Source organism: Ammospiza nelsoni, chromosome 8 (assembly GCF_027579445.1).
Source record: "Ammospiza nelsoni isolate bAmmNel1 chromosome 8, bAmmNel1.pri, whole genome shotgun sequence".
Taxonomy (NCBI): domain Eukaryota; kingdom Metazoa; phylum Chordata; class Aves; order Passeriformes; family Passerellidae; genus Ammospiza; species Ammospiza nelsoni.
The window spans coordinates 12,060,988-12,073,074 of record NC_080640.1 but is presented as its reverse complement, the minus strand read 5'-3'; the positions used below and the strand labels follow the sequence as shown (position 1 = coordinate 12,073,074).

The window sequence follows — 12,087 nt, the reverse complement described above, 5'->3', positions numbered from 1 at the left end:
AAATATGAAGACACAAAATAAATCAAATTAGAAGATGTAATTTGAGAGAGGAGGCATCTCACGTTGTGATAACAGACTCTCCTGCTGGCAAATCCATAGCACTCCATGGCCAGAATCATCATTAGCATGTTACTTTACAAAGATCTATTAAACCAGGACAGAAATGAAAAGATCTCCCCACCACAAAAAACAGTGAAGCAGTGGGAGTTGCAAAAGAGACCTTTGATTCACCCTTAATTCACCAGATGAATAATTTCATATTGAGGAAACATCAAACCACACTGAAGGGACACAACCAAAACCTCCCAATCCCTGAAGCCCCTTCAGCTGGCTCACTAAACCATGCAACATTGATCACACACATTGCCAAAGTGCTATGATTTACCTTATTACATGCATTATTTAATTCATGGCATCTTTGCATAAACCTTGACCTGCACTGCAAGACCATTTGACTCAGTTTATCTACAAAGAAAGCAAGTTTGCTCTGCCATGTATTCGAGGAGGCTGAGTTTGAGGCAGGGTGAACACCCCACTACTCATGCACTGTTACTTATTAAGTTGCAGTAAATGGCCCATGAGATTTAAACAGAGATCAAAGGGAGACCAAATCCTGCCCCTGCAATTTTGGCAACAGCATCTCTTTGCAAGATCAGTTTTGAGCATGTGGAGTCGAAATCATTATTATAGTTCACTGCTCAAGCATGAGGCACCTCAGTTCCTCTGCCCAGCAAACCTCCATGGACACAAGGAGGAATTCAGATGTGGCAGAGTTACCTGGTGAGAGTCAACTGGTTTTCTTCATCAGCTGCACACTCACAGTAAAAGAGAATTAACCAATTTTTAAAAACTCACATCAGAGAAAAAACTTCAGAGGAAAGAGTTTTGCAATAAATGTTCTTAATTTTAATGCTCCTTGTATAATCTTTATGTATTAGGGTAACAAAAAGTCTAGTAAGCATTTCCTAGCCAGAGCAGCACTGCTAAGTGTCAGCCTCCCTTTATCTAAGATGAGTGACAGCTGTTGGCAATCCCTCCAGCCCAACTCCTGCTAATCCCCATCTGCCCATGAGGCAATGTGAGCTCAGGAAATGGGCTCAGTATCTTGGGCACGTTATCATTAAAAGTGCCCCACCTTCCTACTTTACAATTTGTTCCTGTGCCTTCACAGACAACATCTCTGGGGAGGGAGCCAGGCACTGCTGTTTGACCCAGGTGCTTGCAGCTGCACCTGACACAAAATGGCTCATTCTACACTCAAGGGTGCCAACCATGCAATGCCCAGGAGATGCTCTCTGGTCAGTGCAGAGTGCTGACCCCAGTTCCTCAGGCCAGCAGCTAGAACAAAGAGCTGCTTGATGTGTTCAGCAATCACCTAAGACACTACTAAGGACAGTCCTTTTTCTTGCCCCAGAACATATTCAAGCAGCCAGAGCAGCAGTGGAAAATCAGAGCCACACCTGATACTGGCCAGCACCAGCTGAGGGGATGCTGGTGTGGGCAGCTCAAAAACCTCCAGAAACAGTGCAGTTTCTAGCACACAGGTACTCACCATCTCCTGAGAAAACAGTCTCAGGCAGGCCTACAAAACCCCAAACAAATCCCAAATCCACTCTGGTTTTGCCTTTAGCAAATTACATTCAAGAGCTGCTCATGATCCCCCATGCTGCTATCTATTGGTGACACTGTCACAGTAAGCACAGGCTCCTAAAAGTGCTTCTGTAGTTTCACTGATGCTTGTGGAAAAGTGCAAAGATACCAACTATAATTTAAACAAGTGGTCTCTGCACATTTTTCCTCCACTGAACAGTGAATTTAAGTCCAAGAAAGCCTATGTTACTTCTGCCAGCACTTCTGAAACAGACCACAAAGCTCAGTGTGAAAGCTGCCTTAAAACATAAGGGACCATGTTCCCTTCTGGGGTCTCCCAAAGAAAACAGCCTCTACGACAGAGTTCAACATCTGAAGGGCAAATGAGTCTCAGGCTGCTTTGATGAAATAGGCTGCAGCCATCCTAAAGCCTCCTTAGTTCACTGACACATCTTGTAGGACTGATTTGTTAAAAAAACAGGCACTGAGTGTGCCAGAGAGGACAGTGAGCAATCTTCATGTCAGGTCCTGGGAATGTTCCCCAGCACAGGGAGATGGAGAGACACCAGCCAGCAGGACAGCTGGCCAAACAGCCAGGGTCAAGGACAGCTTTGGACCAGGAGCTCAGCCCTTTGGAATAGAGTCAGTGCCCAGCTTTGTAAAGGGGACAGCTTCAAGTGACACTAAATTTAATGGCAGTAGGTCTATAACCTCACAACTAACACTCACGAGGACTGAAATCCCAGGGGCTGCTATGGCCTTGTCCTTACCCCAGAGACAAATGCCAAAAATATTAAAAAATAGCAGATAGGGAAGATGAAAAGAGAGTGTTTGTCTGAAACATCCCAGCATCATTTTTGGTTCATCAGCATCACAAACCAGCCTACAAAGGAGCTTGCTGATAATCACCCCAGCTATCTCTGCCGATACACGTAAGATGTGTCACATCACTTCTGTGTCTGCCAACACTACAAGCTCCAAATGTGACCCTGGCTCCCTTCCCCAAGCACTGAGAAACTCCTGTTATGTTTGGCTCCCCCCTTGTCCTCCCTCCACAAAAACAGCACGCTTCCAGAGCGTCAATCTGGAATTATTTACTGCTGTTGAAGCTCAGACAGAAACCGCAGGCCACCTCTCCTCTCGCCCAAGCAGGACGTGCAGAGCTTGTCCAAGTGAGAGGGAGCTTCACCCAAGTGCTCCAGCAACCCTGCCAAGAGGGATTGGGTTCAGGCAGCCTGCTGCCCCCACAACCGTGCCCTTCTCTCCCACTCTGTTCCCAAGACCTGCTGAAAACCAGTTTATCGGTGCTACCAGAACATTAAATAGACACCATCTGCTTAAAATTACCTTTATTAAAGCTAACGTGACAACATAATCAGCCACATTTTCTCTCCTCTGCTTTTCTAAGTGGAGTGTCACTTACAAGGATTTGGGACTAGCTCTGAAACTCCCTGAAGGGAGGAAAATGAAACTGTGACAGAAGCACAAGTTACAGGCATCCTCCCTCATGTTGACACGGCACGCAGCTTGCGGATGGTACAGGTCCAGGAGTGCATCTACTCCAAATCACATCTGGCTACATCTGGAAAACCACCCATCAATGCCAACCTTGCTCTTGGCATCTGCATCTGACCCCTGCCAGCATGAGCAAGGCTGCTTTAAGCAGATTGGATCCTGACCACTGAAGGTAACTTTACAAATCTTTTTTTCCATATCCTTCACAGAAACAGCTGGAAATAAGTCTAGAAGCAAACCAAGGAACAAGAGTTACAAGAATATTATAAATGGTTTTATTTAATCTGTGATGAGTGTTGTTTCTGAAAGCTATGGAAGTTAATTTATAATGTTAGCAATTTGACAACCAGTCTTTTTAGTAGGAACTCAGCTATTGTGTTTTGAAACAAACAGGATCTAGCATGGGCAGGGCCTTGCCTGTGACTATGACTTGGCTATTATTTTATCAACTAGAAGCAAGGCTGGGCTGCAAAACCCTTCACCTCGTTTTACATGTAGAATCCAAAAGTTTGTCTTGGCTAACATAACCAGAAGATCAAGGTTTACAAATCAAAGCATTTTTGCTAAGCAGGTATAGGAGCCTCATCTGACACAAATGCACTGGAGAGTGCTACCCACAACTGCAAAGCCCTGCACATTTCCCATAAACCATCAGAGGTGTTTGATGGACACAGAGACCAGAACATGGGCAACAGTGGGAAACAAGCCTGGGAACTCAGATCAAGCCCCAAAGTGAATGGACATTTGCTGATGAGAGCACTGCACAGTTGGCTTTAGTGCTTGGCTCCTGGTAAAACAATGACATAATGCTGTGTTTACTAGCAGGGAAATCTGAGGGTTGGAAATGGATCTGTAAAAAACCACTAACACGTTTTTTTGACAAGCCAACAGATTAACATCTATTGTCACTGGGGCAAGGCCAAACTGCACTGGAAATGATCCAGCAGTTTGATGTCACTGAGAGGCTCACAAGGACATCAGCTGAAGAGTGTTCCCATGTCACCTCAGCATTTCTGCAGTTCCGTTTAACCCTTTCTGCCACAAGGTACAGCACGGAACATATTGACTTTTTGGCAATAGAGGTTTGACCAAGATTGCTACAGCTCACATTGCCCAGATACAGAAGGTTGATGAAGGGCCAGGCAGGACAGGCTGCTGGCAGATAAAACATACATTTGACTCTCAGGCCTTTGCTAGTACTAACTGAAGTCTCTCTCTTTCCACAAATACAAACAATAGACATTATTTCTTCATTTGGCTCCTTAGGATCACTGCAGGTCACCTGTGAACCAAATCACATGGCCAGCTGCACCCTCACCCTCATCTGAGTCAAAGTCTTTATCATAACCCAGCCAACGCCTCTCACACAGAGTAGAAACAACAGCCAGGAGGTTTTAGCTCCACACAACAGCCCCACAAAGGATACCTGGAACCCCATAAATGCCAGTGCCTGGTAGAGAACAATCTCACTCCTATCAGATGAATCAGGGCCCTGATGGCTCAGAATCACTGCAGGGATAACATGATGGGCAGAGCCCCACAAAGCCCTTGGCACACAGGGAAAGTGTTGGGTAACCTTTCCTCAGGGGTGGTAAAAACATCAATGCTATGCTCTCAGTCTACAATCACAAAGACAGCAGCAAAAGTTTAAACTGAAAATTTCTTCTTGAACAGTAACAGCCAAAACACTCCTCCATATGAGAGTATTCCAGAGGCTACTGCTAGATTTCTCTTGAGTAAAACATCCTGAATTGCCTTTATAAAGCATTTTTTGCTGAAAGGTTAGAGGAAAGCTTAGCTGAATTTGAGGGGCTGGGGGAAAAAAAGAACTTGTTAAGGACATCCAGGGCTTGTAAAATGTATAAGGTACAGGACTGCTACTTTCTGGTACATGGAAAACCAGCATGGATGTTCCTCTAGAACCAGTCACTTTTTATTCTTCTCTGTTATTAACTGAAAAGAAGCAGCCTTTTGGTTAATAAAAAGCCATATTACCATCAGTGCTGCTTCAGAGTTTCTAGACAGTTTCACCTGATGGAGACATACTTATAAAACACACACACAGCTTCCTTCCTGTTGCTGGCTTTCCTCTGTCCCATCCCAAAGCCATCTCCAGAGCCTGTTTTAATCCCACTGAGGAAAATGCTGAACTGTCTTCCTGTGACATGTCTGGGAGATGGGAGGAGGGACATGCACTTAGTCTGCTCTCCATGGCTTTCTTCCAGAAAAATACTTCACATATCCTTGTTAGTTTGTTTTTAAATTCTAAGTGACTTTTAATGTCAGTGAAAGTTGCTGGAGTGATAGCTCTGGGAAACTTCAGGCCTCCCCCTTAGGCATCAGCAGGGGCTGCGCCAGCTGCCCTGATTCTGCAGAAGACCAGGAGCTCATCTGCCTCTTCTACCATCCACCACAGGAAAGCTCAGCTCAGGCTGCTCAAGATGAGGCAAGTGTCAAAGCATCAAATTTTCAGGCAAAGGGAATAGACTGAGCTCAAAGCAGCAAAGCTTGCAGGGCATGGGAATTTAAAAACACTTAAAACTGATTTTCAAGGTATTTTGCTTGGGGTCAGAGGGGTTTACTGGCAGGCTTGCACCTGCTGGAGAGGGGAAAATCAGGAATAACATTCTAGGCACAAAAAAATACATGCATGAGTTAATGTATAAATAATAAATAACCTTAGTCAAAGAGCAGGAAAATCTCACAGGATGCTGAGGGAGCAATTAGAAATCTCATCTTCACAGGGCTAGGAAAGCAGTAATTGAGATGTTCTCTGCTGCACCAAGCCCTGAGGGTAGAAGAATATCTAGAAAGAAGACTGCATCTGTGCCAGGGAGCCTTCCTGGCAGGTAATGCACAGACACCAGAGAGAGCAGCCAGCAGCAGCCAGCAGCCCACTGCCAAGGGCTACTCCCACAAAGACCACACTCCACGCTCCACCTCAAACACTTCCACAGACCCTGGGACTCCAAGACAGGGAAGAAAGCCCATGGGGAGCTCAGAGTCGACAAGCACAGCTGGCATCCTAGATGTGTGTTTCCTCAGAAGGGAATACAGATCTTATGCCATCCCAATCACTACCTGAGCACTGCCAGGGAAGCTCAGCCTTGCTCGCATTTCTGGATAACAGCCTGACCTTGGCCATCCCACAGCCTCTGCTCCCAGGGCAGCCCTGCCCATAGAGGAAGATGATCCATCTTGGGGGTTTCAAAGCTGATGCCAGCAGTCAGGTAACACCTGCATCTCTACACTTTATAAAACGTGAGTAAATCTTGTTGGCTTTGCAGCAGAGCACACCAAGATCCAGAGAGCCTAAAGGCCATACTGGTAAAGACTCTTCTACCACACTGCACAACGTCCTGTGTGTATCACACTGGAAGTTTGTTCAAACCTCTCTGGTGATTTATGAACTTCATGTGTTAAAGTTTGCATTTTCAGGCATGTCCTGGACAGTGGAGAACCTGGCTTCCAGCATTTCTGGGGCAGCTTGGAAGACAGCTGTAAAGGAGACAGAATGGCAGTGTGGAGCTCCTGTTTAAACACAGCTATGGTTAGTAGAGATTTGGCATGTTTCTCCCCATGAACAGAGATAGGGGTGTTTTCCTTGTAAACAAGTTTGCATCAAGCCCATAAAACCATGCTGCTGACTACTGAGAGCATAAACCCATGCTACTGACTCTGAGAGCATCAGAGCCCTGCATCCCTGAGTTTAGCCAGCGTGGTTTACAGGAAAAACAAAACACACCCCATTGGTCAGAGAAACAGTGCCAGCAACGTATCAAAACATTATCACTGCCAGTCAGGCTTCAAACATGCTATGTGTGGGACCACACACACACTCATGGACTCTTAGAGTCTAGAAATAGTTTATTCTATCCAGTGAGTCAACTCAAAGAAACTGAAGAAGTTGCATTATAACAATACAGAATCGGAGCTTTGTTGTGAAGCCGTGGTACACCCAGAGCAGTGTCTGCCATGACCAATTAGGAATGCACTCAGCAAACCAGTGCAACCTGTGATGTTCTGATGGAGACACAAAGCTGGGAATGTGTATTCTGCCCACTAAAGGAGAATGCTCCCAGTCCAAGGGCTTGGTTGGCTATCTACACATTGACCTCCTCTTCCAAAAACTGGAGTAAGAAGGAGCTTTGTCAAAATCAAAAAGCATGAGAGCACGAATTAAGATCATCACTACACTCAAGCACTTATGGGTACAATGAATAGAATATTTATTTGCTGTACCTTCATCTCAGGGTAATCTAAAGGTTATTATCCTTTCTTGTGCCCATTTTTTTGCAGCAAGGCCTAAATGCTAACCAGACAGTAGCTTAGGTTACCACTATGCCCAGACAATCACCTGCTCAGCTGGCTGAGGTTGTCTCACTGCTCCCTCCTGCCTGTCCCTGGCTGTCATCACCTGTCCCTCACAGCCCAGTGCAGACACCATCTCTCAGGTCTGTCTGCACACGTTTCAGTGCAAAAGCAGCCTTGCTTTGTAATAAATGCTCTTATGCATTCCAACCCTTGCCCCACATTTATAAATACATACAATGAGAATATCATATAACTGACATCTAGTGAATGTATGTTTGAAGGAGTAAATTATTATTATTATTACTATATATTTATCTTGAAGGTGGAGCAAAGAGTGAGAGCTCTAAAGTGGGAAGACTCTAACTAATCTGAAGAATATTCCACTTTAAAATACTTTGAGGTGAAGAAAATCACCTGGTTTCCTTTAGTTTTATCCCCCACACCCCAAATGTGAAGATGTCCCTGCCCAGAAGAACAACAAACAGATCCTGGAAACTGAATTTTTACTTTTAAAGTAAAGACAAAGGAAAATGCATTATATTAACAAACTTAGTAATTACAAACTTCTCAGTAAAAGTTTCAATAAAGCCTCTCTGGAGGTGTGAACCAAAGCTCAGGAAAGTTACTAGGAGGTTTTTTTCCATCAACTTGACTGTATTTGGCTTTGACACTACCTGATTAAACAGCAGACACCACCAATTTCAAACAGTATGCTACTGTGCTGCTCTCTGCCTTCTGCATGCAATATTTACACAGCACGCTCCAGGCGAGGTGTCTGCTCTGGCTACATGAAAGCCTTCAGCCTCACAATGTCACACAGCACACGGTGCTGCCAGCCCCCCTCATGGTCCTGCTCTTCCCTGTGGCTTCTGGGGACAGTTCCCTGTGCGTGAGCAGGCACAGATTAAGAGGATACAGCATGAAAAAGGAAGATCAAAAAAAAGAAAACCACTTCACATTAGAAGGTCCAGCTGCTTCCTCCCAAATGACTAAATTAGAGAGCTCGTACGTCACCTCCTGCCTCAGGTAGGGTCACATTGAATCCCTCTTCCTGTTTAATCCATATAAAATGGGAAATGGGTTTTGAGCAAGACAATGATTGAATACAAGAGTAGTATTTTTTCAGACTGTATTTTTTATCAGGTAATTGCAAGACTGCTTTGAAAGCCAAAGAAAATAACATTAAATGCTACACACACTTCACGGGTGGCTCTGGGTCAACCACTTCTTGCTTTGTGCTTCCAGTGAGGATACCAGCACATATCCTACCTTGCAGGGACAGAGGAGGCAATGCCTTGGAGCTGCTCTCTGAGGGCCAGGGGTGTGGGTGAGATGAATAGACAAGCTGCTCTGGGATGCAGGAAGTCTGGGCTCCCTTTGCTATTCCAACAATTGCTTCCTTAGGATGTCTGTGCATCTCTCTATCTCCATGCTTTGGTGTCTCAGTTCCTCTCACTTTTAACTCAAAGCAGTGAGACTGGTGTAGTTTTGCCTACAAGCCATCAAGGTGAATTGCACCAGTGGGCTCCAGCACCCACACACTGAGCCCAGGCAGGGCTCTCATGAAGCCAGAAGTCACATGCAGCTGCAGCAGCCAACAGCATTTGTGCTGTGTCTTAGGCCATCATCTCCCTGGCAACCAAGTCCAGTGAAAGTCAATAGTAGCATCTTCATTGTTTTTAAAATGGAACTTGGAGGCTTTGAAGCTGTTGTCCCCAGCTCATGGACTTGCTAAAAGCTTTTCCCTGAACTTTCATTTAGCTGCCCTCCCAGCACACTCAACCACAGGGGAGCCAGTGCAGGCAGCCTGCTGGGACATAAGGCCTCTGGATTATTTCATCCTGCCCTGACCACCACACATCAGGACAACTACCTTATCTCTCTATTGAAAGATAATCTATTCCAAAGGCTGGACACAGCCATTTGCTTTGCAAACTGTTGAATTTAGATACCACTGCCTCTTGGCTGAATGTTCCCAGCCCAAAGCTCTGCTGGAAGAAACAACTGGGAGTGCTCCTTGATCTGCTGGGCTCCCTGAATGCATTGAAGCAGCTTCAAGTTGCACAGGACAACTCATTTGATGAGCCAAGCAGGGGGAATTCAGCTCCTTCTCCCAGGGTAGCAATTCCTTCTCCAGGGTATACTAACACAGGAGCAAAGATCTTTGCCATTAAACCATGTCCAGACTCTCCATCAGTGCTGGCCATGGTATAAACAGCAGCTTGCAGCAAAGAGAATAAAGCCATGAAGATGCCTGATTGTGTCAGAATTGCTCAAGTCTGAGCAGTAAAAGCAGGAGCAGCCAAGAGTCAAGGAGCAGAGCTTGACCCTATCAATACAAGATTTTTCTTCAAAGCAGGCTGACATTTTACAACAGGTCACTTGACACAAGCACACTCATGTTCTCCCAGGAGCAGTGCTGAAACCCTACACAGCAGAACTCAGTCCCTTAAAAGTCAGCAATGCCAGTACACCAAGGAGGTCAGCAACCACTGACCATCCATGCAGGGACATTCCTATAAGAGATCTCAAGGCATTCAGAGGGGGCATTAGGAAACAATTACCCTGGGGAGGAGCTGGGACAGCATGCAGGCATCTCAGATGACTGACATCAGCAGTGCACCTCAGTCTAACTGGAAGGAGGCAGAGCAGCCACTTGTAAGCCAAGAACATTTTACTTTACTTCTGTGCTGGACAAAGCTGAAAAACACATAAAGCCCAGCTGAAACAGGAGCAGAGCAGTGCTGAAAGAGAAAATCTCCACTGATGTATCCACCCCATCCCTTGGGATAACACAGGCACACTTAAGAGACCTCAGAAATTACCTCAAGCCTATAAATGTCTGGTGAGATAATGCACATCAGTAAGTGCTCGGTCCCCAGCAGAAAAGCAAGTGGTAAGAGAGGGGGTGGGGGATCCTCTTCATCTGGCTTCTAATGAACGTTTGCCATCACCCAGGTCTGCAAAGCAGTGAACAGGTGAAGATGCAAACCCAATCTCATCTCCCTGGGAGCAAGATCAAGCACATCTGTAGGCAGAGGCTCCCTGCAGGGCTGCTAAAGGAGACAGACATTTGGGTAAAGGATAAGATATCTGCCCGAAGATAAGATGGGAGCAGAGAGAGGGAAGGAGAGGGGAGGTGTCCTCTTTAACCTCCCTGATGGATGGCTGAAGGAGGCAAGCATCAACAGTACATCCTTTGAAATACAGAATTTCTGGTTTGGGATCATTTTGTGCTTAGTTCAGACAATTACAATTTCAGATCAAAAGCCAGAGAAGCTACCCCATAAACAGATCAAACCTCATCAACTGAGAAAAGAGGATTTCTGACTATTTAGTGCTTAGCAGGGGCCAGAAAAGGGATTTGGATTTTGCTACCAGCTTTTTCTCTTCAGAATGATTCACTGGCACCTTCAACCACTAACTGCACTGTCCTAACCCACCCAGCTTCACTGCAGCACTGCTCAGCCAATGTGTGACCCCTGTTGCATCAGGGGTCTTTCCAACAAACCCAGACTTGACCTTCCTGATATTGTTCTTGTTAAAAGAAAAGGGAAGGGACAAAGCAAGGAGATTTAACATTTTTTTAAGTATTAGCAAGTGCAAATCAATTTTTAAAAGATCATCAGTATGGAGAAATAGAAAACTAATTTGAAAAGTCAAAAGCTCTAAGAGCAGCAGTAGCTTGTGTTGGGGATATACCATACAAGAGGCATGTGGTTATTGATCCAACCTTCTGTTTATCCTTTCTCATTCTGCCAGCCAGGGCCCCCAGCCAGCCAGGTGGTGTTGTGCAACCCAGTTGCAGAGAAGGATGCAGAGGGAAGCACTGCAGACTCCTTCCCCAGTAAGGATTTCCCAGAAGAGGGTAGAGAGCTGGCTGGGTTCCTATCAATAGCATTGGAGCCCAGATTTTAATCTATTCCCACAGGCAGAGCCTTTTTCAACTTCCAGTGAAACAGAGTCTTATTCAACTTCTCCAGAAGTTTCACACACACAGGATCATAGCAGAGGATATGTAAAGCTGTCTTCATTCTTTAGCTTTCTTTATTCAAAGCCACAAAAGCTGTGCTCATGTCATGAAAGACACCTGCTCCAGGCAATGACTCCTGGCAGCTAAGCCAAGCAGTGGAGGGGCTTATGTGCTGCTCACATTTAGCCCTCTCCATGTGCTCACAATGCCTAAGGTGTGCCTTCATCTCTGCAGGTTCCACTATGGTCCTGAAAGATCACAATTAAAAGGAGAGAGAGTTGTGTTAAAACACCTGCAATACTTAGGTCACCATCCACCAGAGAAACACATCATCATTAATCTGATGCCAAGGCACGTTTGCATGGCCTGAAGGCTTGGCATGAAGACATTTATGGATGCTGGAGATAGAAAAGCTTTTTGATATTTCAAAGCCACATAGAGCAAAGAACATAAAGCTTTGCACTCTCCAAACTATCCACAGGCAATGGAGAGAGCTAAATCCTAAATTATATTAACCTTAGAAGAAAATACTCATGTTAGAAAAAGAGCGCAGAATCAAAGTAACAGCAACCAATGGGTCAGACCCAGGGAACTGAATTCTTTGAAAGCACGGGTCCACACTCAGTGACAGATGACAGAGTGACCCCATTGTACTGAACACTGTACAGCCACAGATGGAAACTAAGTGGGACAAA

At 45.3% G+C, this 12,087-nt stretch overlaps 1 protein-coding gene across 1 annotated transcript in view; it reads right to left on the bottom strand.

The window, feature by feature from the left end:
* The window catches only part of SH3PXD2A (SH3 and PX domains 2A), a 230,729-nt gene that overhangs the window by 216,753 nt on the left and 1,889 nt on the right, over window positions 1-12,087 (bottom strand). The window lies entirely within an intron of this gene.